The following is a 23587-nucleotide window of genomic DNA, read 5'->3' as shown; positions in this document are numbered from 1 at the left end:
CCCACAATAATCAGATCCCGGCTGATGCAAAGCCAGACGGGAATCCTCATAATTGAGGCTTGCAGCCAACTGCCCCCACCACCCAAACTCACGACCAAAATTCCAAGAAGTCTTCATAGTCCCTGGATCCCAGATCCTGATCCAACCCAAAAACTCTGATTTCCCATCGAAAGGTCGCCGACCACTTGCCCAGATCGAACGCAGCCTTGAATCCCAGGTTGTAAAGACCTGAGAGAGAGGGAACATATCACTATCCGCCGCCGCAGGAGGAGTCGTGCCTTTGAAAAACAAACGGGAAGAAAAGAAAAGACGGTTTGCACCGCACTCGAGGTATACTACACCAAGGGATGTGCCAACATTGTTCTCCATCAGAGATGGAGAAAGTTGCAGAAACGTCCACCCATCGGGGCGGAGTTCTCTCAAACCCTAATGAACCAAATCTACTTAGTTTTACTTCCAATTTTTAGCACTTAAATAGGGGAAACAGTTGAAATTAGTGGGTGACAGTTTGGGGAGCAAATGGATAATGCTTATTTTTTATTTTTCTTTATCTTTTTTTCCTTTTGTAATTACAGCTTTACCTTTATCCTTGTACGTTTAAACTTTCTTAAACTTTTTTAATATTTGAGGGCTATTTCAGTAAAAAAAAACTCTGTTTTGACTAACAAACCCTCTTCTCTTAATAATTTTTTTTTTTGAATAACTTAATAATTATTAATATAAGAAGGATGATTGTACAGCGAGGGGGACATGTTACCTACACCTCGAATACTAGTGTAAGAATCCTCATAAAGTACATCCTCGTTATTATTATTAATATAAGAAGGATAGTTGTACAGCGAGGGAGACATGTTACCTACACCTCGAGTACTAGTACAAGAATCCTCATATAGTACATCCTGAATAATCACAGGAGTCTTATCTAACCAATAATCATCTAAGTAAGAGATACTAGCAAGATGTGCCAATCTAATTATTTTGTGAGACTGTAGATTGGGCATCGCACATGATATTTTGTGAGATTGTCAATTAATTGAGAATGTTTCCCTCAAAATTTGACCTCATATCAATACGTTACATACGCAATCGGGTCATGATGGGTACAATAGACGGCATCATCGATACAGTTTCAGGCTCCTACCCTTTCGTGCCATTGATCGACTTGTTGAAGACTAGCGGAAAGCTAGTTATATTGGGTGTTCAACTTACCTACTGAGCTGCCAATTTTTCCCTAATGATAGCTAATTTAATATTATTTTTGCCCTATTTTTGATCATATTTATCTTGCACGCATGAAAGCACTTATCCAAACTATTCCTAATACAGCAGTCTTTCATTATAATTAAACATAAGTTGTTTTAAAATACAATTAAAAAATAGAGAGACACGATTGGCGGGGCATATCACGTGGCTGGTACGTTTGTCCTACTTAAGAATTTCTCTAGATAAGGACGAAGCTAATGACTGGAAGTGTTTGTGAGGGAATGAAAGAGACCCAAGAGATGATAGACTTTAATACAACTAAAGAAAAGGTTTATTACTTTTCAAAACCATTTATCTCAAGAAAAGAGAATGACTTTTCACCTATCGATTCTAATATTATACTTGTCCAAAGGTAAATGGTTTTGAAAAGTATATGTAGGAGAAAATTAAAAAACGAAACGCTCCTGCCTCTCATATGTATAAATCATCGTCAGTGCTGACACTACTCGTATAGCCATCAACTATGAAAGCTAGAACTTATTATCCCACAAACATGCTATAAATACATAGCAATGAATGCATATAACACACATATTTGTGTACACAAATACGAAGAGAAAATGTCTAAAGCACCAGCTCAAGAAGAAGCAGTGCATGCTTATGGATGGGCTGCTAGAAATTCCTCAGGAATTCTCTCCCCCTACCATTTCACTAGAAGGTACTCCCTCTTTTGGCTAGCTAGCTTCTACTTTTCCTCAAGATCTTAGCAAGGTGCCTCAACTTATTTTTCTCTACTTCAGGGCTAATGGCGATAATGATATTACCACCAAGATACAATATTGTGGAATTTGCCACGGAGACATTCACCTCGTAAAGAACAAAATATGGACGACCATTTATCCAACTGTGCCCGGGTAAATTTTCATTTCAACGAAAGCTAGTTTGGTTTGTTTTTAATAGGTGTTCGAAAATATGGATCAAACTCAGGTCTGGATTGTCTTTAAAAGATTAAGTTGAGAACAATATTTGTGCAAGACAAAAAAGAAATAAAGGGAGTAAGATTCCGACCATTTAAAACTAATGGCATTTTTTTTTTTTTTTGGATTAAATTTTGTTTACTACCCTGTACTTTTAAGGGTTCGTCAGTTCAGTCCCTGCACTTTTAATTTAATCAGAAAAGTCCTCGCACTCTCCAATTTCATCAAATCGATCCATTCCGTCAATTTTCTCTGTTAAGGTGCTGACGTGGCACTTTTTCACAGGGAAATTCCCAAAATACCCATACAAGTATATTCTGTTTACTCTCCTTCTTCTCAGTCCTTCCCTTGTTCAATTCTCAACCAACTTCCCAAGATCGATCCCCACTACTAGCTCACTTGGAAGGTCATACTAAAATCAAATGCATACCAAAACACATCAAAGACTCCAAATATGAACTCATCCAAGCAAGAGTACTGAAATCAAGAGCAACTCACAAAGACAAAACCCCCAACAATCAATGAGAGGACTCTGTGCTTTCAACACCATCAACCTAAACCAGAAACTCAGAAAACAAGCCCAGAATGAACCATTCAGTAAGCAAAACACAAAACAAGAAATTTGGCTCATCATTTTGTTTAGTATAAACACAAACTCACACACAAACGTGGCCAGCCCCAGTTGATCATACCCCAGCAACCATCCTCATCCTCCTCAGCCAGATGCCCCACCTCTCCGACCCCAAAGTCATCGCCGCCATGACCCGCGCCGTCTCCGACGTTGCCCAGACCCACTCCGTCCTCAACGCCCTCGGTGACCATCCCGACCACAACCTCCTCCCGCAACCACACCCTCAACGGCGATCCAAACTCTCCTTCATCACCCCCTCCGAAATCGCAGCCAAATTCTCCCACCACGACCCCTGTACATACATGTACATTTACATGCATAATTAGCTATAATGAGCCACGCTCATGGTACCGCCAGAGGTACTGATTCCCGCCAAAGGAATAGCCTACGGATACATAGCCAGGCGAGCTACAGCCTAAGCCTCGGATGGTCCCCAGATCACCGCCGACGCGCCGCCACGCGCCGTGCCAAGATAGCATCAGAAGCTCCTGAAGCTGGGGACTGAAGCATATCAGTCCCACATCGAAAACAAGGAGAAGATCAGCCTCCTCCTCACCTATAAAAGGTTCTCTCCTCTCTCCTCATTAAATACGCATTTACTACTCATTTATTGTTATGCTGTCTATATGCATTGACTGACTTAGGCATCGGAGAAGTGAAGACCGCCCAACGCGGTCTCCCTCTGACGCTCTGTCTTTCGTTTGACAGCTAGCGAAAAAGATCACCAAATCCACAGAGTAGCGGTCCGCCCACCGGACTCGCGTTAAACGAAGGTTTGGCTACCGCCAGACTTTGAGCATTAACAACCCCAACTTCGCCTGGATCAACAACTGCAGCTTCGGGTCCTGCCTCGACTCCATCATCCAGCCTCCTAGAGTCCAAGTAGCAGCGTTTGCAGGGGGTGCACTGGAGCCAAACGACGTCAGAGCCAATGTCGAGGACCATGCAGAGGTATTTAGGGGGAGTGCCGACGCCGATGCGGTTGAGGGAGAGGTGAGGGAGGTGAAGCGGAGGGCGTCACGGTGGAGGCAGAGGTGGAAGAGCTGGGAGATGGTTTGGTTGGAGGAGAGGACATCGAGGTGGTGGAGTTGGAGGGAGATGGAATCTGGGTCGGGTTCGGAGGTGGCGGAGAAGGATTCGGGTTGGGGGAGAGTAGGGGCGGAGGGGAAGGGGGAGAGGAGGAGGGTCTGGTGGTCAAGGGCGACAGAGAAGGAGAGCAGAAGAGTGAAGGTGATGGAAAAGAAGAGATGGTTTCCTTTTTCTCCTCCATTTTTTTGGGTGGGGAGAAGAGAGAGAGAGAGAGGGAAAGAGGGTTTCGGGAAGAAGAAGTGGGAGAGAGAGTGAAGCATGCTTCTGATGGAAGAGGCTTTGAGTAGGGGTATTTTGGGAATTTCCATGTGAAAATGTGTCACGTCAGCACCTTAACAGAGAAAATTGACGGAATAGTGACGGAATGGATCGATTTGATGAAATTGGAGAGTGCGAGGACTTTTCTGATTAAATTAAAAGTGCAGGGACTGAATTGACTAACCCTTGAAAGTACATGGTAGTAAGCAGAATTTAATCCTTTTTTTTTTTACATATAACTATAGTAAGGTTTTGTATGATCATTTTTGTAGGCATGCAATTGTTGGCCAAGTGACCAAGGTTGGGCTCAACGTCAAAAAATTTAAAGTTGGTAACCTGCACAAAATTAGTGCTCAATTTAAAACCCTATCAATGTAGTAAGAGTAAGTAGGGTATCGTTCTCAACCGAGGATTAGGGCCTTATTAATTCATGAAAAATAAAACATTAGAGAAACAAATTAAAGAATATATATACATTTTACGATTTACATAAGTAAGGGGATTTAGGATTTTTATTTAATTTAACAACTAACTAAATATATAAATGTGACACATCAAAACACAGTCAAGGTAGAAATATATGAATGGAACGAATTTAGATGTAATTAACTACTATTAACACGTTGGCAAGGTTTCAAACATCAAATCACGAATCAAAATATGTTATAGCATAGAATCAACCAAGAACAAAGATGAACGCATACAAAGTTCTTTTTACTTCCTTTAATTAAATCAACTAGATGAATGCACCATAGTTAACCCTATTAATCATGAAATTACTAGTGGTAGCTAATCACTAACAAAAACACTTTTAACGCATTAACAATATTGGAAGTTTGATCAATTCAAGCCAAGAACACAAGTTAGAGTGCTAATCAAGCATGCAAGACTCATTGTTAATTTACCTAAGTAATTATAGGTTTTCCACTTAAATAATTAAAGCCTACAACGCTAGCACCTTAATATGAATTCAGTTACATGTTCATCAACCTAAGTATGCATCCAAAGATCAATTAACACATAAAAGATGGGATTGAAGCTCGAAATTAACAATCATGCTATCATATAAAGAAATCTCAAATTTTCAATTAGAAAACCTAAAACATGCTTCATAGTATTCGAAAACTACATATCTAAAATCAATGCTTCATCATTACAAGAAATCGCATAACACAATCCAGAAACATAAAACAAAATCGCAAATTCATAAGAAACCGAAATTGTTTTACATTCAAAAACCGAAAACAAATTATGGAGTTCATGGTTACACTTTTTGATCTTCAAGGATGCAAGAAGCTTCAAAAGGTGGTGGAATGGATGAGGATCACGGCAAGGATGCTTGAATGGAGAGGAGGATGCTTCACGGCCTTGAACTTTGATTTTCTTGAAATTGCCGAAACTTGGAAGAGAAGGGGAAGTGTTTGTGGTGTTTGATTCTGAATTTTGTGGTGTGTAGAATGTCTTCACAAACCTCCTTTATATAGTGCACGGCATAGGCTTGAGAATCAAGATTGAAATCTACTTGTGACACCATTCGACCAATGAAAATATTCCTTGAGAAGTAGAGAACAAGTCACCTTTCTTTGTTGCCGAATTCACCATGTATCTAGACCATATTTCGGCCTCCAAGTATGTAGAATGGAATCAGGAATCCAAATTCAATATTTATTCCTTTATTTTCTTCTCCAAAATTCAATAGAAATCCAAAAATATCCCAAAATGTGCATTGCCGAAATCTTCTAGTATTTTCTTTTAATTGTCACAGCATAAAGCAATATAAATGGGCCATGGACTCCTCAAGACGTCATGGATGATTCTAGAGACTCATGTGCAAGTCACATGCTTCAATCTTCGAGCCAGGCTTCTCAAATTGGCCAATTCGAAATCCATCTCTATGATTGCCGAAATTCTTCATTAATCTAGAACATTCTTGAAATATCTTGAGTCATCTTCAAGACACAGCATCTCCTAGTCTTACCAGGTCTCCTAGCAGCATCAGGACTCCTAGTATGATCAGGTTTCCTAGTCCAACTGGGACTCTGTCATTTTTTCATTTCCGAACATCATTTTTCCAAGCTCTTTCCTAGTTGCATTAGGATTCCTACTTCGACTGGGATTCCGTTTCCTGGTAGAACTAGGAAAACTTCATTTCTCCATTTTTTCTCATTTCTGCGCATATAACTCTTTGCCTTCCATTTCCAGACTCAAAACTACCTAAAAACACGAAACAAGTTAGAAATGACATTGTTAAGAGAATAACTAAGTAAAATGTGCTAAAACTGTAGCAAATATTAGTCTCAACAGTTGGAGATGTAGCCCGAGTAGGGTGCATTATGGGTTCATGTGGCTCATGCGAGAACTGCAAACAAGACTTGGAAAATTACTGCCCCAAAATGTTATGGACCTACAATGGACAATATGAAGATTGAACAAGAGCCTTTGGTGGATATTCAGATAAGTTTGTTGTGGAAGAGCACTTTGTCGTCCGAATCCCAAATGACATTCCATTAGCAGGTGCCGCCCCGCAATTGTGTGCCGGGATTACCGTGTATAGCCCCCTGAAATATTTTGGACTAGTCCCCCAGCCCGGTAGCGATAAACATTTGGGTGTTGTTGGGCTTGGAGGTATAGGTCATATGGCCGTGAAGTTTGCCAAAGCTTTCGGAGCAAGGGTCACTGTGATTAGTTCCTCTCCGAGTAAGGAAAAGGAAGCAGTGGAACGACTTGGTGCAGATTCATTTTTGATCGGTCATGACCATGAGAAATTGGCGGTAATTAAGTACTGAGTTTAATTTGTTGCCCTTCATTATATATTATCTATATATGAAGAGAGCATCATGTGAATAAGAAGTTTATGGTCACCTACCATTGAATTGAAGTTCCATGATTGAGATTAAAACACTTAAAATATTTTTATTTAATCTAAACCCTTAGATCTAAATCCAATAGTAAGTGACACTAAGATACTAAAAAATACCACTGATTTCTTTTATTAATCAATATATTAGGCCTTTCTAGTTTGCCCAAATGGTCAGAGTAGGTCGAGAATTATGAGAGGTTAGGTCAAACGTTCGATTTTCCTTCAATGTAACTAAAAAAAACCCGGTCGATGAAAATCAAAATGTGATGATAATATTTTCATGTTTTTAGGCTGCCTTGGGCACCATGGATGGTATCATCGACACTGTTTCTGCTTCTCACTCTCTCCTTCCATTGATTGGCTTGCTGAAAACTAGTAGAAAACTAGTTTTGGTGGGTGCTCCAGTGGAGCCATCTGAGCTTCCCGTCTTCCCTTTAATTATGGGTAATTTCCCTACTTCTCTTTCAAAATCATATTTTTAAAGGGTGGAATACTAATTAACACTTCTTCTTCTTCTATTTTTGGAAATAATAGGGAGGAAAGTTATTGCTAGTAGTGCAATTAGGGGAATGAAAGAGACTCAAGAGATAATAGATTTTGCAGCAAAGCACAACAACACAGCAGATGTCACAGCAGATGTCGAAGTTATTCCAATGGATTATGTGAACACTGCTCTTGAACGACTTGAGAAGGGCGACAATGTTAAATATTGCTTTGTCACAACACGATAAAATGTGCAAACTAGTTCGATCAAGTTGTAAAGCTTTAAGTCTTTAGTATATGACTAGATAAGCCCTCCCGCGCCATGCTACGGGTTTAGTTTTTTTTTTTTTTCTTCCCCAAATTAAACAGTGTATATTTACATTAGATACTATCAATCAGAGAGATTATAAAAACAGTATCACAATTAAACTACCTCCAATGCAAATGGTAGCAAATTTAGTCAATGCCTACAATGCGCATTACACATAGTTTAGATTTATTCAAACACCAAATCAACCACTCAAGGAACTCTTTTATTACACAACATTGTTCCATAATGTCAAAGCGCGCAGCTCTACTACTGTTTGTGATTCTGGATCCATAGAAGAATTCCAACAATGACTTAAGAGAAAGATTGAAATAAACCATAAATCTTAGATCAATCTAATGTTTGCAATGATCAGTGATCACCCCCCCCCCCCCAATTCTTGTCTCTTTTACAGATCCAGAAGACAATTTTGATGACTTTGGAGGCCAATTCTTGATTCAAATTGGTTTCTGCCATCAAAACGACAAAGATCAGGATCCCAAGCTTGTTATCTATAACTTTTCATAAGAAGAAACATATACATAAGTGTTGCCCATAGGTTGGCACATCTCGCTAGTATTTCTTATTTAGATGAGGTTTGGTTAGAACAGGTTTCTGTGATTATCCAGGATGTTCTCTATGAGGATACGTGTACTAGTATTCGAGGTGTAGGTAATATGTCCCCCTAGCTGTACAATCATCCTTTTTATGATAATAATAACGAGCGTGAGGCTGAGCCTCCCAGATAGGCTAGGTTCCAAACTCCTTTCAAAAAAAAAAAAAAAACGCCAATCATAAAATAACATGATAATTATTAATTTAGTTTGAATAGGTAAACTTAGGTTATTTAATCTATCAAAATGACAAAAATTATATGCGCAATTTGTTTTTTCTTTATTCCCAATTTTTTTAAGACGTCGTAATCCTAATGGAAACACACGATGCCGCCCTTGGAGCCTGTCAAACCTAAACTTCAACCCGTTTTCACATAATATTGGTAAAGTGAATCGCCCAATTTTTGAATCCTCTCCAAGTTTTGTTCGAAAACCTCTTCCAGAAGACATTTTGGAGCATATTCCTTCATCCTATTTCCTAATTAGAGGTATTGAAGTCCAACTTTGCTTCCATTTGTGGTAGTGAACAGTTGTTGTGCAAGCATGGTTAATGTTTTCCTTTGATTGAAACAAATCGCTTCTCTCTTTGTGCTACAGGGATATGGGTCAACACGGGCATTAACATTACCAATTAAATTTTTTGATATATCGATGGATTCGCCCCTTGCTGTTTCGTACCAAGCTTAATCTAATCTGAATACTCAGTTTGTCAATCTTGTAGTTAAGGCAGTTGTTAAGAATCTTTTTTACTATTGTGATTTTAATACTATTCTTCCTTGTTGTATATTTGTAGATTGCTTCCCTATGTTTATTAAGACTATCCTCTCTGTATATAATTTGTCCCCTCCCCAGTTGTTTATTACCTCTGCTGTAAATTCATAATTACCATTTACAGGTGGAAGTTTAGTATGGAAGAACAACTAACTTGTGATTTTTATTATTATTGATGCGTTCATGCCCACTTTTAAAATGCTTATTTCTTTGCACTGCAGATAGGGAGAGAAATCATGGAGGAGAGCGGCATGCGATTCAGTGAACTGTATTACCATGGTTGGTCTGTAGATGAGGATGACTTTTCAGAGTACAAAGAGTTATTCTCAGATGAGGAAGCTTCGCAAAGTGCAAATAAGGATGAGAATCTGGATTGTCTACACTTCAACAGTAAGAAGTATGAACTCCTTAGATGTTATGATTGGTTTTGAGTTTAGCAGCGTTGAGGCAGTGGACACATTCTATGCTTACTATTCACTTACCATGCGCTTTAGTTGGGAAAATTTGGATCGAAATGCAGCACAATTGGTCGTGAGGAGACAATTAGTGTGTTCAAAGGAGGGTGTGAGAAAGGGAAAAAAAAATGGGGCAAGCCTGAGCCTACTTTTGCATTTGAAACCATTTCAAGCGCCCAAAATCTTAGTCCACTTGATGGGTCAAAACTGGTCTGCAGGAGGAAGACAGTTCATTAGAAACCAATCGTACGATGCTGATACATCAAGTACGAAACGTACTCAGAAGCAGTTTGGTGATGGTGAATATGAAAAAAAAAGCAGCGCCCTCCACAGAGAAATATTACCAGAGGCAATTGTCAAGCACGTATCACAGTGCGCCGATGCAAGAAAAGTGGTGTCTTCCATGTGGTCCAATTCATCACCGAACATAATCACGACCTTGCTACAACAAAATTTGTTCCCTTCCTCCGATCTCAGCACATGGTTCGGCACCATGACGTTGCTCAGGTAACAGCATTTAAGAAAGTCTTTGTTGGTACATGCCAGGCTTACGAGTTTTTTGTCCATTTGGTCCACCAATCTTGTGGACATGAATTTGTTGGCTTCACCATAAAAAAATTGTACAGCAAGATGGACTCTGAAAGGAGGGAACTCATGGTTGATGGCAACATCCAATATGCAATTAGTTTCAAGAATTTAAAAGCATGTAAAGAGGTCGAGTTTTTCTGTTTGTTCAATGTTGACACCGAAGCCCGGCTGGGTAATATGTTCTGGAGAGATACCAAGTCTCTGGTAGATTACAATAATTTTGGGGAGGTGTTGATTATTGATTGCACATACAAGACTAACATCTATGGCAAACCATTAGCCGTCTTTATTAGCGCAAATAATTATAGGCAACCGTACTCTTTGGGTGTGCATTGTTGGTTGATGAACGTGAGGACACCTACAATTGGGTGGTTACAGCCTTTTTGACTTCTATTAGGGGGAAAAAGAACCAATATCAGACAACACCAATATTTAAAACGCTAAGGCGTAACCTGAGGCGTTTTCAGGGGAGCCTTGCTAAGGCGTAAGCCTTGAGACTAAAGGCATACGCCTTACGATATTAAAAAAATTATACACACACACACACATATATATATATAGAGGGAATATTAATAGATGAAAATCTACAGATACATTTAGATATATATATCAGATTCAGAAAACTTAATTAAAAGTCAATACATATCAGATTGCATGTACTCATGAATTCAAACTCAAATCAAACTCAACTTATATATTATTAGCATAGAAATGAAAAGAATATGTCTGGTATACTTTGATTGAAACAAAACATCAATATATTCGAAACTCAAATATGATTAGAATTCTGGTATCAATGAAATGGAGACCTAGCTAAGCAATGTAGGAGGAAGAAGAAGAAGATGAAAATGATGAGAAACTGAATTGTACTATTACTAACTAAGATTACAAGAAGTAATTGGCGTGTACTTATACTAATCTTGCTGTAGTAACCGACTCTTCCAACTGAACCTTTAGATTATCTCATTTATAAACTGGAAGTTTATGATCTGGTAAGAGTCCTAACTACATATACGTATACTAGATTAACAAGAACTTTGAATATCAAAACTCTGACTTTCTTGTGCTTATTGACCACTTTTATTGAGATTACTCTCTTTCATCTTAACCAAATATTCAAAATCTGTCTGATAAACTTCAATTGAAACAGAACTACAAAACATCAATTCGAACTCAAGAGTAGAGTCCATAAACAAATTTGAAAAAAAAAAAAAACATGCGCATGCACTTCTTCTGCATTTTTGTGCGCTTTCAATGCCTTATAGGTGCGCCTTCGACTCCTTTGCGCCTAGACATCAAAACTAACGTAGTAGAACTGATGAATTACGCTTTACAAGCCTCAAGGCGTGCCTGGCATGCCTTTTAATACATTGGTCAACACTGACAGAGACGAGGCATTGAGAAAAGCTATTGTGAATCTCATTCCAAAGCCCTGGCACAGATTGTGTGCATGGCACATTGCTGAAAATGTTGTCAAAAATGTTAGGGATGTGGATGTCCAAAAGGAGTTTTGCCACCTAATTTTTGCTAGACTCGAAGTTGATGAGTTGGAAAAGTCATGGCATTACATGGTGGCAATGAATGTGCTTCAAAACAATAAATGGGTTGCTGCAATGTACAACAAGAGGGAGAGGTAGGTAGAGGCCTTCTTCAGGAACCATTTCTTTGGTGATATGTGCACCACTCAAAGATGCGAGGCAATGCACAGAAATTTGAAAGGTGGGATTGGCCGTTACATGAGATTGTGTGAAGTGTTGCCACACATGGACAAGACAATGGAACACATTAGGTTCAATGGGCTGAACGATGACCTCAAATCAATGAACTTACACCCAGTTATTGGCAGCCACATGTGGTGTATTCAAGAGCAGGTTAGTGCAAAGTTTACCTATGACTTATTCCTCCTCATAAAAGAGAAAATACTTTTTGAGTCAAAGTTTCTTGTTGCTGACCACGTTCAGTATGAGAATCAGGGATCAACACTTTATATTGTAACTCAATATGGTAAACCTGAAAGAACATGGCATGTAACACATTATCAAGCTCAACCCGACTTTTCTTTCGTATGCTCATGTCACCTTTTAGAGTCGGATGGTATTCCTTGCTGCCACATCTTCACAGTTATGAAGACAATGAATATGACTACCCTTCCAAAGTCTTTGGTTAAACAAAGGTGGACAAAACAGGCCTGTACTAAAAATACCAGCACCTTCATGAGTGGAATGATGCTTTTTAGTTGACTAATGGTTAGGTCCAAAACATTCAAGAAGTGCAAAGATAGTCACCCACTAGGAACTGTTGATGGTCTACACCCTAATCTGATTAAGGATCCGAATGTCTCCAAAACCAAGGGCACACATTTCGGGCATTCCACCAGTGCTGAGTTTGCGAGGGATCAGCCAGGAGGGAGGGTTGTGGATTTTGCAGCCGCCCAGGTCACAATATAAGCACTTATGCACTAGCTGCACAAAAAGGGGGGAATAAGGACGATCCTCCTCTCTAAAGAGCGGGGAACAGCTCGGTTGATGCTATTGCAACCTCAAATGGACCATGTAGCTTGCGGTCTATTCCAGGTTCCAATACATTCAAGGGTCTAGTTAGTTTTACAAACGTCTGTTAGACTGATGAGGATGATGCTTTCCTCAATCAGACTAGCAATCAATATATGGTGCATCACGTTGAAGAATGTAGGATCTTTGACTTTTCTACTGGACATGATACCTTTTTGGCTTCCTTGATTGCTCCATCTGCAAACTGAAATGGCCTTATATCGTCTAGTAATACCCATCATGAGATTGCTTCTAGTGGGAACATAGGTGTGCAGCCTTTCTGAACATGAATTGCAGGTGCGTGTTGTTATATCTTCCATTGAATATAATTGTCTTAGTTATAATTACAGGTGTGCAGCTGTAGTTTTGTTAGTTTGTTAGAACACCCACATGTTGTCGAGTTGCTTAATTAGCTGTGTTGTATGGTTACTTACATAAGTTCCTATAGCTGTTTGCTACGTGCGACTAATCTGCACACTTAGCTTATAGTATAAGTTCCTACCTCTCTCTCTCTCTCTCTCATTCTTTTTCCTTGTTGTATCAGAACTTAGTTTTTTAACAGACTTTATTTTTCTCTCTGTTTTTCTTTGCCTCTCTATGCTTGATTGATTTTTGACAAACAAATTTGAAGGAAGTATATTGGAAATGAGTAGTCAAGAAGATTGATGAACTAGAAATTTACTGGTAGTTAAGCCATAAGTTCTTCTCAAGTTTTTTGAAAGATGAAAGAAGCCTTATTCTTCTATTAATGGTGAATGACTGAATCAATTATTTTTGTTTTTTGGAACTTTGGGAATACATCAAGTACTTTTCTTTTTATTGCCTCATAATTTATTTATGCATTGCAATTTATTAAGCAAAGCAAAGCAATGATTAATGGTTTCTCTTGTTCTAATGCTTGTGCTCAGAATTGTATTAGCATAACGCTCTTCATCTTCAACTCAGGTTGAGTTCCTGGCTGGGAATGGTAATTGATCAACCTATTTTTTATTATTCTTTGAGCTATTTGTTAGTGAGACTTTCATTGTTGCATTTGTAAGACTTTGTTAATCACTTGATCTGTGAATTAATATATTATTCTCGTTCTGAGATACTTATCTGCCTTCCTAAGTGGTATTTAAATCCATTATAATTTGTGGTTTAATGTTACATAGGTTTTGAGATAATCCTATTGGCTTGTCTTATCTTCGGAGGTCGTAGATTGATTTCAAAACATTTGAATTAGTCATGAAGGCTCTAAATCATACCAGCCACTCTTTGCATCATATTCCTTGGCAAGGGTATCTTACTGGGAAATGCTTAATGTATTTCTTCTGCTATTTTACTTGATCAACTATTAAAAATTTATTTTGTATTTGCTAATTGATGCTTAAATAGCGTGAAGCATATGCTGAACATTTAATCTCTTTCTTATAGCTTTGAGTTGTCTTCAAGTGTAGGTTTTTTTTGGTATATATATTTTTACTCACTATTTGAAATTCTTATAGCTGAAATATTACAGGGAGACTGAAGAAATATTGATTTATCCTTTAATCATCTATTAATGAAGGATAAACATTATTATATTTTTTCTTTTCAATTTCCCTAAGTGCAACCTGGCTGCTTGATGGATATGCATTCAAAACATATGTCCATCAATCTCAATAATTTGGTTAAAACATCATTAGTCACATGACCATTTCATATTTCAGAAATAACATATATCGACATGAATTTTTGTCTACAATTTTGGTTTAAAATTAAATCACATTCATTCCATATGATTCACTGAACAATCTGCATCATCACTCAATCATGTGTTCTATAAATTTAACAAAATACCAACTGGAACATGCATAAAATATGCACTATTGAATGCGCAATTTAGATGGACTTGCCAAATTTTTGCTCTCACCAAAGTTGATTAGCCCATTCAGGGCTTCTTCCTCTTGTTAATGTCTCATATTAAGGTCGTCCCTTGTCCTCAGATTATTAATTTCAAGGATGAACTGCAGCTATCTGAATTCAGTGTGTTACCATTCAATGCTAAACTTTTGATACCCAATGATGATGCATACATAAATAAAAAAAAAAACCGTTCAGTGACCTATTTCACCTAGTTTTTCACACAAATTGAAAAATTCTTGTCTGTTTCCATTACCCAAATAACATCTTCACTCGTCCATGGATCAACAACCATTGCCAAGCCACCACTAGTCATCATGCGACGAGCCCCACCAACCCTAATGTTATCGATTTCATTTACCACATCTTCTCCTCACTGGCCCAAACAATCTACCACAATTTCTCTTACATTTACCACCTCATTGCTAGGGTGATAGACACACTTGAGGACCATACTTACGCAGTGCTCATCTGAAACATACTGCATCCATGAACAATGTATAAAGATTTTTGTTTTGTGTAATTTATACCAAGTGTAACACTAGATTCTTGTTTAGAGGCCACTCACATCCCCATTCCATTGTGTGTCACAACGCTGCATGTTTCTTATTACATATACAGCACAATCGAACATGTTTCTTTGAATCAGGTGGTCGTGCTTTGTCCATGAATGGAAGATCAGCAAAGTGAGGTAGCACTTCCATTTCCTCCATCATATATATCTTCAGAAAAAAAACGTTGTCTAGCATCTTCATCTGCGTAGATGGCATTACCACATGTTAGAAGTAGCTATTAATCATAATGTTTTGTAATAAAAAAGTATTCCTACTAATAATTCGTTTTTCACTGATTAATATTTGTGTTTGCTGACAACTCAATTCAATGTGACAACAGTAAAATGCTTGTTTAGTACTACAGTCATTCTTATGTCTTCATCACGGAATGAACTCCTATTATCATCAGGTGCACTGTCAACTATTTCTCCAAATCTGCATTCTTTATGCACCACCAACAAGTATCAATGCCCTCCAAATGCAGGATCAGGCAGAGGAATGAATATTTGCACACAAGACACACTACAAAAAAAAATTGCAATAGCCACGGCGCCGTGCCGTAGCTAAAAGCTGTTTTGCCGTGGCAAAAAAACATTTGCTACGGCTCTGCGACGGCAAAGCTTCTGATGCCGTTGGTGGCGTCGCCAAAACCTTTAGCCACGGCAAAATGCCGTCGCAAACGTGGTTTGCGACGGCAAAGTGATTTGCGACACTTACTCTGCGACGGTTTCATGCTACCCCTAATGCCGTTGCCATTACAAAATTTACTACGGCAAATTTCCGTCGCAGCATAATTAATATTGTGATAAATATATTGCCGCCAAAAAATTTTCCTGCCAAATTTGTTTCCCGCCTAAAAATTTTCCTGCTAAATTTGCTTCCCGCTAATTTTTCAATAGCAAATTTTGCTACGGTCTCGTTGCCGTAGCTTCATGTGTTATATAAAAATATATTCTTGGCTACGGCAATTCACCGATGCTAGTAGCCAACCAGCAATTTTTTTTTTTTTTTAACAAAACCTGTATTTTTGCAACCAGCAATTTTTTTTTTTTTTTAACAAAACCTGTATTTTTGCAACATCCAAAAATGAGATAAAAATATCAATACACAACACATATTGTTCATTAACTCATCTATTTCATAGCAATGTAATTAAGTTGCTGCATTCATCCAAATATGTAATTAGAAGAAATACAAAGTTATGCCCAAAACCCAGCACCTAATGAAAACAAACAAGAGTAACACTTAACAAAAATTCCAATGTTGCACTATCAGAATATGAACATATTGAAACTCAGTCCATTGCTCTATCACAGCTTGAATCTGGATTCCCTTCTTCTCCTACAGATTCCCTCCGAATTTCATGATTACTAGTTGCATCTGGAACCTAAGACATCAAAAAAAGAAAATTGATATATCATGTATGGCTTTGCATATCACCCTTTTTCAATGTCACACCATAACCCAATTTCAATAATGAACATCGCAGGTTGCACCATTCTTTATAATCATATTACAAAGAGAATGGCAGTATGAGAGGAAATTTCAAACCAAGTGTCATCAAAGCTAGTGTTTCTTTTACAACTTCAGGGGAAAAAAGAGAATTATAAAAAATAAAAAATAAAAACAAAGAAGAAGAAGAAGAAAGCAGATCAAAATTTCAATGGACTTTACCTTCTCAATGTAGGAGCGAACCATATTTTAAATGTCCTGCACAATACTATCTGGCTGACCTCTACATTTACCAAGGCAGATTGTTAAGAGTCATATTACATATACGATTAATAGAATTCAGTAAAACTAGGGACAATGTTAAATTTCCAATCAACTGTAGATTATAATGACAAAACTAGGGAGGAATCGGTTTACCATGAATGATGAGTAACTAACCTGGGAGGAATTGGGTTATCTCTGAAACAACAATAAAGCAGAAAACAAAACAAAGAATCAAAAGAGAAAGCAATCAAGAAACCAGCATCAATGAAACAAACATAAAAACAGAGATATAGTTACATGAAGTGTGACTATTTCAAGAAGCTCGAAGTCCAACAGAAGATGCATGACTGCATTAGCCAATACCTCTTCTAAATAGACCTGATACTTCTAAATATATTCATTCCCATTAAAGGAAAAAAAGGTCGAGACAGGAGGAGTAATTAAGTGATAGAGTAATCTTAGCCATTAGCAGTAGTAAAATTTATGGTAAGGTATGGATAGAGAGATAAAATTGAAGAATATATTTTCCATTAAACCCAGATATCCAACATTACATCAACAAATTCCAAAACCATGTATTACATTCTCTCCCCAAAACAACTAAACTCAAATTTTGAACTTTTGAGTAGAGAGATAGAAACTATTTACCAGCATAATTAACATATATATGTAGGTGCAGTCCTTCCTTCAGCAGGAATCGAAGAAGCAAGTGAATTTCTTGAATTTCAGCCCTTCCTTCTAACTTGGCAAGATCCAGCAAGCAAAATCCAATAATAAAGACAAAAGCTGCCCGTGTTCGGCTACCTTTGAAGGTTCTGCATTTCCTTGTTCGACAGACCTGCAATGCTCGTGTTGATCTCCTAATAAGTATCCAATGTCTGCAGAAAATCCGATTAATACCACCTAAATTACAACAGTTAGTTTAGCAAATAAAAATGCAAGCATTAATTGATTCAAAATAAAATGAAAATAAATATGTAGGAGGAAGGTACAAAGGGAACTTACTTTGTAGTCAACCTCCATCTTCATCACCTATACAATCACCAGAAAATTAGATTTGGTTAAGTCGAACTACAAACATGCATACATCTGTACAGATTACCTAAAACCAGAACAAATATGAACCAGAGACAACATGAATTTTATAGAAAAATGTAAGGTCAAAAATTTGATATTCATGCCCTGTGCAGAAAATGATGAGGAAACAATGGATTGAATTGTAGTTTGCTCATATACACAAACTAGTAGCTTACTAGCTTCGCTCCCGATCATCAACTTTATCATCAAGGGGAATACTTGATGTAAAATCCAGTTATAATACCGAGCGTAATTTAAAGACTTCCATTCAATCCTGAGCGTGTATATTAGCCTAACTAAGCTACAAGTTCAATAAAAAAGAAAATTTAACAAAGAGATAGCTAACCTGTTTCAGAAAAACCTGCAACTGCAGGTGGGAATCTGGATTTATGGTAACCTCAAACAGCGGTTTAAAGATTTTGTCAAGAATGTTCTGAAATGATGTGACTATCCCCATTTCCTGGTATATATTGTACAGCCGTGGCAGCTGAAAGAAGACAAAAATTGCGTAATAAGAATTCAAGTTTTTACAGAATCCTAAACCCTAAATCTAACATTGTTACTGGAACCCCCAAATTCATATGATCTATTTCTGAAAGGTAATCTTGCATTTACCTATATCAACCATACAACATTCTCACTGTACAATTCATTGTTCACTATCCAACTAGCCATTTGGTCCCACTCACTTTGCTTCCTGCCATATTTTGATATTCTGTGCTCAGCCATCTGCAGTTTTAAAATAGAGCATCAGGCAAGGAGCCAATCTGGACATGTAGAGAAATAAAAAAGACAAACAAACAAGAAGGAATGGAGAGGGAGTGGTCATTTGTTCCATATCAATGAACATTCAGAGAGGCAAGGAAGGATAATTCAGAAACCTAAACTTGATCCAGATATCTAAATTATTATAAACACTAGTATTTATATCCAACAGATTGGGAAATTAAAGTATGTATGAATTAATTAATAGTTGGAGCGTTAATCCACACTAGCAGTCTAGCATTCTTCATAATTGATGATTAAAAAAAAAGGGAAATAAAACCACTAAAACCTATACAAAAGTAGCAGAGCATGAAAGCACCTGATATTTACTGGCAGAAAGATCAGAAAACACTTGCTTTGTCAGCTCAGCAAGGAAACAGCCTATTCAACAAAAGATAATCATGAAAATTAATGCCTTTAAGACTTGACAGAAATAACATCTCAAAAGCCATGGCTTGAGAATCCAATACTTAACTATGAAAAGAGCAAGTAAGCCAATAAACAATTATACCTTGGATAAGATTATCCTGCTTAAGGAAAATCTCCCTGAGCCTACTTTGACCACAGTGGTTGTACTTCAGATTGAACTTATCAAAATGATGAAATGTGCTTTTGTCTGCATGAATATCCAAAAGGTCCACATTCAGGTCGTACCTCTTGAAACAAATGTGACAAGTGTTTATGGCATCCATGGTGGACATCTTCGGCCTCTTTACACTTTTCCACAGGCAAACACATAGGGAGGTTCATGAAAGCCATACCTGAAGCAACAAATCGATATCCCCAAGCAAAGTGGGTTCTTGGCCAGGAAAGTAAGGATATTTACCAGCAGCTTAAAAACCCAAAAATTCATATTAATCACGCTGAAAAACATGAAAACAGGAACAACAAACACTTGGTCCACCTCTCCACCAATTACATTACACTTGTGATATTAGACTTACATATCGATGTGAATAGCATTCTTCTAGACCCATGGTTGTTGTTTTCTCTACAAACCTGCTTAAGTGTTAACAAGAAATCCAGATAAGAATGTTAATATTCAGTCTATTTTAACATACTAAAATTCAAGAACTGACAAAGGTGTGAAAGCCTTTCAAACAGATTGTTTCGTAACAAGGTTGCTGCAAATTTGAGAAAATTTCAGAAGACTGGTAGCAAGAAAGAAAAATTCACCGCCAACTACTCTTTCAGTGATTTCATGCAAAACTCTCCAGATTTGAAGTAGACATGTAAAGCTACTATTTTGCAAAATTTCAGGTCATTTGCAGTTCAAATGAGTGGTCAAACAAGAATCCAAAGTAGCAGAAAATACTGATTTCTGCATAAATTCTGAAACAGTGCAGTAATTTCAAAATGGCATAAGTATTTCATTTTAACTCCGTTTTTCATGAAACCAAGCTCAAAATGATCATTGAAGAGTCTATTTTAAGCTATCAAAAACCGAGAGTAAAACAAGAAGTATAGGGTTTTCGAAAATCATGGAATAGCCCACTGGTTCAGCTTGGGTGCTGTCTTTGAGGCAAAACTTCAAACACATAGTGTGCAGTAACTGAACATTCTAAATGAGCAACAAACAAAATTGAAAAGAAAAATACTAGAGGGTAAGACATAATCGGAATACTAGTGGGTTCATGAAAGCCATACCTGAAGCAACAAATCGATATCCCCAGACAAGGTGGGTTCTTGGCCAGGAAAGTAAGGATACCAGCAGCCTAAAAACCCAAAATCCAATCCCAATTTAACTTACCCAAAAAGAAAAGAAAAAATTACACTAGCAAAACAGTAGAAAACTGAGTTGGGTTACCTTCTGAGGAAAAGCCCAAACATGGAGATGTGAATTTATTACTTTGGTGCTCTGGGCTCCCCTACAGCCATTGTTGCAGCAGATAGTCTGGACTGGGTTTTTCATGTGAATCTATGCGAGAATATATTCGACCTAATTCTAATTCATGTGCCACCAAACTGAATTCAGAGGAAGATGAAGATAAAAGGTGTTAACCTAAAAGAAGCTACACTTGACGAACGAGAGAGGAGAAAGGTTACCGATTCACTGCCAAGCCGGGGAGGGCAGGATACGACATGCACGGCGGCCATGGCTTCCTTTGGTCTGTGAGAGAGCCGCCAAGGAGGTAAAGATGGAGGTAGATCTGAGCCATTTGCAAGTAGATCTGAGATAAGATGACACGAACCCTAAGGCCAGCGAATCATCAACTACATGAATTTCACATACCTGATTTGGGGTTTTTGATTCCGTTCAAATTTGATTCCGTAATGTAAAGGAAAATTGGTGAGATTAGGGTTTGAAGAACTTACCGGAATTGAATCAACGGCAGAGATTTTTGGGCGGCGGGAAAGAGAGGGCCCTCTCTCTACGCCCCTCTCGAAGTCGTCGATCGTATCCGGAGAAAAGAGAAAAGGAGAGAGAGAGAGAAGGGGTTTTTAGAGAGTAAGCGGCACCATTATTTCCTTAATAAAAATGAAAAATAAAAATAACAAGCTCAACTAATATTGCACCGGAAGAAAACTAAAAAAAGCTACGGCAACTATAGCGTAGCAAGAATCGGGACAAATTTAACTACGGCATTGAAGATGCCGTCGCAATTGTATTAGTTTTTATGCCACGGCGTTAATTTGCCGTCGCAAATCAATTTTAATTTTGCGACGCCTTGTTTCCCGTAGCAAATCTATGACCAATGGCGACGGCATTTTTGCGCCGAAGCTAACTGCGGTAGCCATTGCAATTTTTTTTTGTAGTGACACAATTTCAGCAAATGGGATTGTATAATGTCTTATTTGATTGTACTGCCTCTTAACATTTGATCTAATATAGAAGTTTCAATACCCTTATGCACTTCCACAAACAATTTCCCTTTGAATCTATCCAACCTGCCAATGCGACAGGTGTGTTCAATCCATTGCATTATGGTCATCTTTATATTTTTCACATTGGAGCTTGCCTACAATTTATACACGATATTTACAAGGCATTTAATGAAATATTTAATCTAATCTAAAATCATTGACAATTAAACTCATTACACCAAAATAGGAACAAAAGTACCAATCCCAAACCCATCTTCATTAAGGTAGCTTGCAAACATGTTGATGACCTGCACATATAGTCTTCATCAACCGAGATGTATCATACATAAATTCTTCTTTGAACTATATATAGGGATACCAAAATCTTAATCACTAGATTACTTCAATAATGCCTGACAAAGCAGTTCTACAGAATTATTATAACATTTATGCATGTGATATAATTAAATTGTATTCAACATATGACTAAGCACTAGTGCACTACTTCCTCCCCAAGCATTCCTAGTATGCTATTTTAGTGAAGAATGTCCTCCTAATAAGCAAATGTAGGTTTTAATTTGCATGGGATGTTGATTGTATGACTAAGCACTAGTGCACTACTTCCTCCCCAAGTCGAGCCACAGTGACAGACATTTTCATATTTATTCATTCAAAGAAAACAAGTTGGAGGTTTCATTCTTCAAATATTACAATATATAATTTGGATTATGTATAACAATTAGTAATTGTACACACCTCTTTTGAAGTTCTGTAAGTGGCCTCTCACTAAACCCTATGAAAGTCAACAACTCGACGTCCTTCGGAGTATTTGCTTTGACATTGAATGGGCAGGGAATACCCTGTTCCCCTTATTTTTGATCATCTTTTAATTCCCGTCTTGTTTGCCTGTCATATGTTTTTCCTCGCATTTTAAAAAGCCCCGAGAGCCCTTTGTTTCTTTTCCTTTATTGCTCGCTTAGCCGGCTTCAGAGGACCATTTAAGCTAACTGAACATTTCGATTAGGCATTGCGCGGCAGATTCAGCTTTCTAGCCATGTAAACCTACCTATATGAATTATTCCATGAGAAATAGAAAATTTGGCCGCCAAGGTTACTATCTTGTATCTTCATGATATGATAAAATGATACAATGAAATTAATGCATGCCTAGGAAATAAGCTATATACTCTAACAATAAAGTATATGTGACATCGTCTAGCAGGGGGTTCATGCAAATATTTTTGCCCTTCAATAGTCTTGATGGATCATTAGACTGTGCCTCTGAGCCTTTGAGCCTCTGAAATACATGCACATTAGGGTCGACTCTGAACCTTTGATTGATCTTGGCACTCCCCATGTCGGCCTTCATTTTTTTGTTTTAAATGAGCAAACATGTCTCTAAAAGTATGTTTAAATGCTGCCCCCTGGAATGAGCCTAGCATCCTCTCCATTCTCTCAATTGATTCTATCAGTCTTCTTTTTGTTCGTTCCATATCAGAAACCCTTTTATGAAAGCCATGTACAATTAATATTATTTTTTTTGCATCATACTCCTTCTCATGGATTGTAGGATTTGTGCTTTTTTTCTCCCAATAAACCGAAAAGTCATTACTTTCACAAACATTCCAGTTTGTGTGGGTGATTCCCCCATTTTGTTCCACCCAATTGATCATTTTCTTCACTATCATAGTGTTCCATGTAGTGATTGGAGTGATTCATTTGTCAACCCATCTGGACCCATTATCAACGGCGTCAAAGTAAAAGTTCTGCAGGAATACCACACAAATTGCTTGGTTGCAGAACCCTTTCGACTGGATTGATATGACTGACTCCTGCATTTTATAGTTGCAGAATGTTGCCCAATTCGGATCCTTCATCATGTTTGTCTCTACTAGAGTAGAAATCAATGACTGGTCAACTAAATTGGTTCCATTCGGACATAACATGCATGTGATCGCATAAAGTGCAAAGGTTATCTTGAATATTTCATCTGACCGTGTA

General features: G+C 37.8%; 1 long non-coding RNA gene and 1 pseudogene across 5 annotated transcripts; one reads left to right on the top strand and one right to left on the bottom strand.

Moving 5' to 3' along the window:
* Positions 1-1823: 1823 nt before the first annotated feature.
* LOC133737442 (probable mannitol dehydrogenase) lies at positions 1824-10623 on the top strand (annotated as a pseudogene).
* Positions 10624-16434: 5811 nt separating this feature from the next.
* LOC133740312 (uncharacterized) lies at positions 16435-21194 on the bottom strand. 5 transcript variants are annotated; one of them, XR_009861115.1, is made up of 15 exons: positions 21098-21194; positions 20828-20952; positions 20589-20726; positions 20429-20496; positions 19726-19780; positions 19543-19613; positions 19293-19397; positions 19101-19162; positions 18632-18745; positions 18363-18503; positions 17945-17971; positions 17588-17842; positions 17114-17134; positions 16898-16958; positions 16435-16610 (listed from the first exon to the last, which is right to left on the bottom strand). It is a non-coding gene; the product is annotated as an uncharacterized LOC133740312 (long non-coding RNA). The 5 variants fall into 5 exon arrangements; XR_009861113.1 differs by having other exon boundaries at positions 20828-21014; positions 21098-21176; XR_009861114.1 differs by lacking the exon at positions 21098-21194 and having other exon boundaries at positions 20589-20746; positions 20828-21085.
* Between the last annotated feature and the right edge of the window lie 2393 nt (positions 21195-23587).

This window comes from Rosa rugosa, chromosome 3 (genome assembly GCF_958449725.1).
Source record: "Rosa rugosa chromosome 3, drRosRugo1.1, whole genome shotgun sequence".
NCBI classification, from domain to species: Eukaryota; Viridiplantae; Streptophyta; class Magnoliopsida; order Rosales; family Rosaceae; genus Rosa; species Rosa rugosa.
Note: the sequence above shows the minus strand (reverse complement) of the source record. Positions and strands in the feature narration are given on the sequence as shown.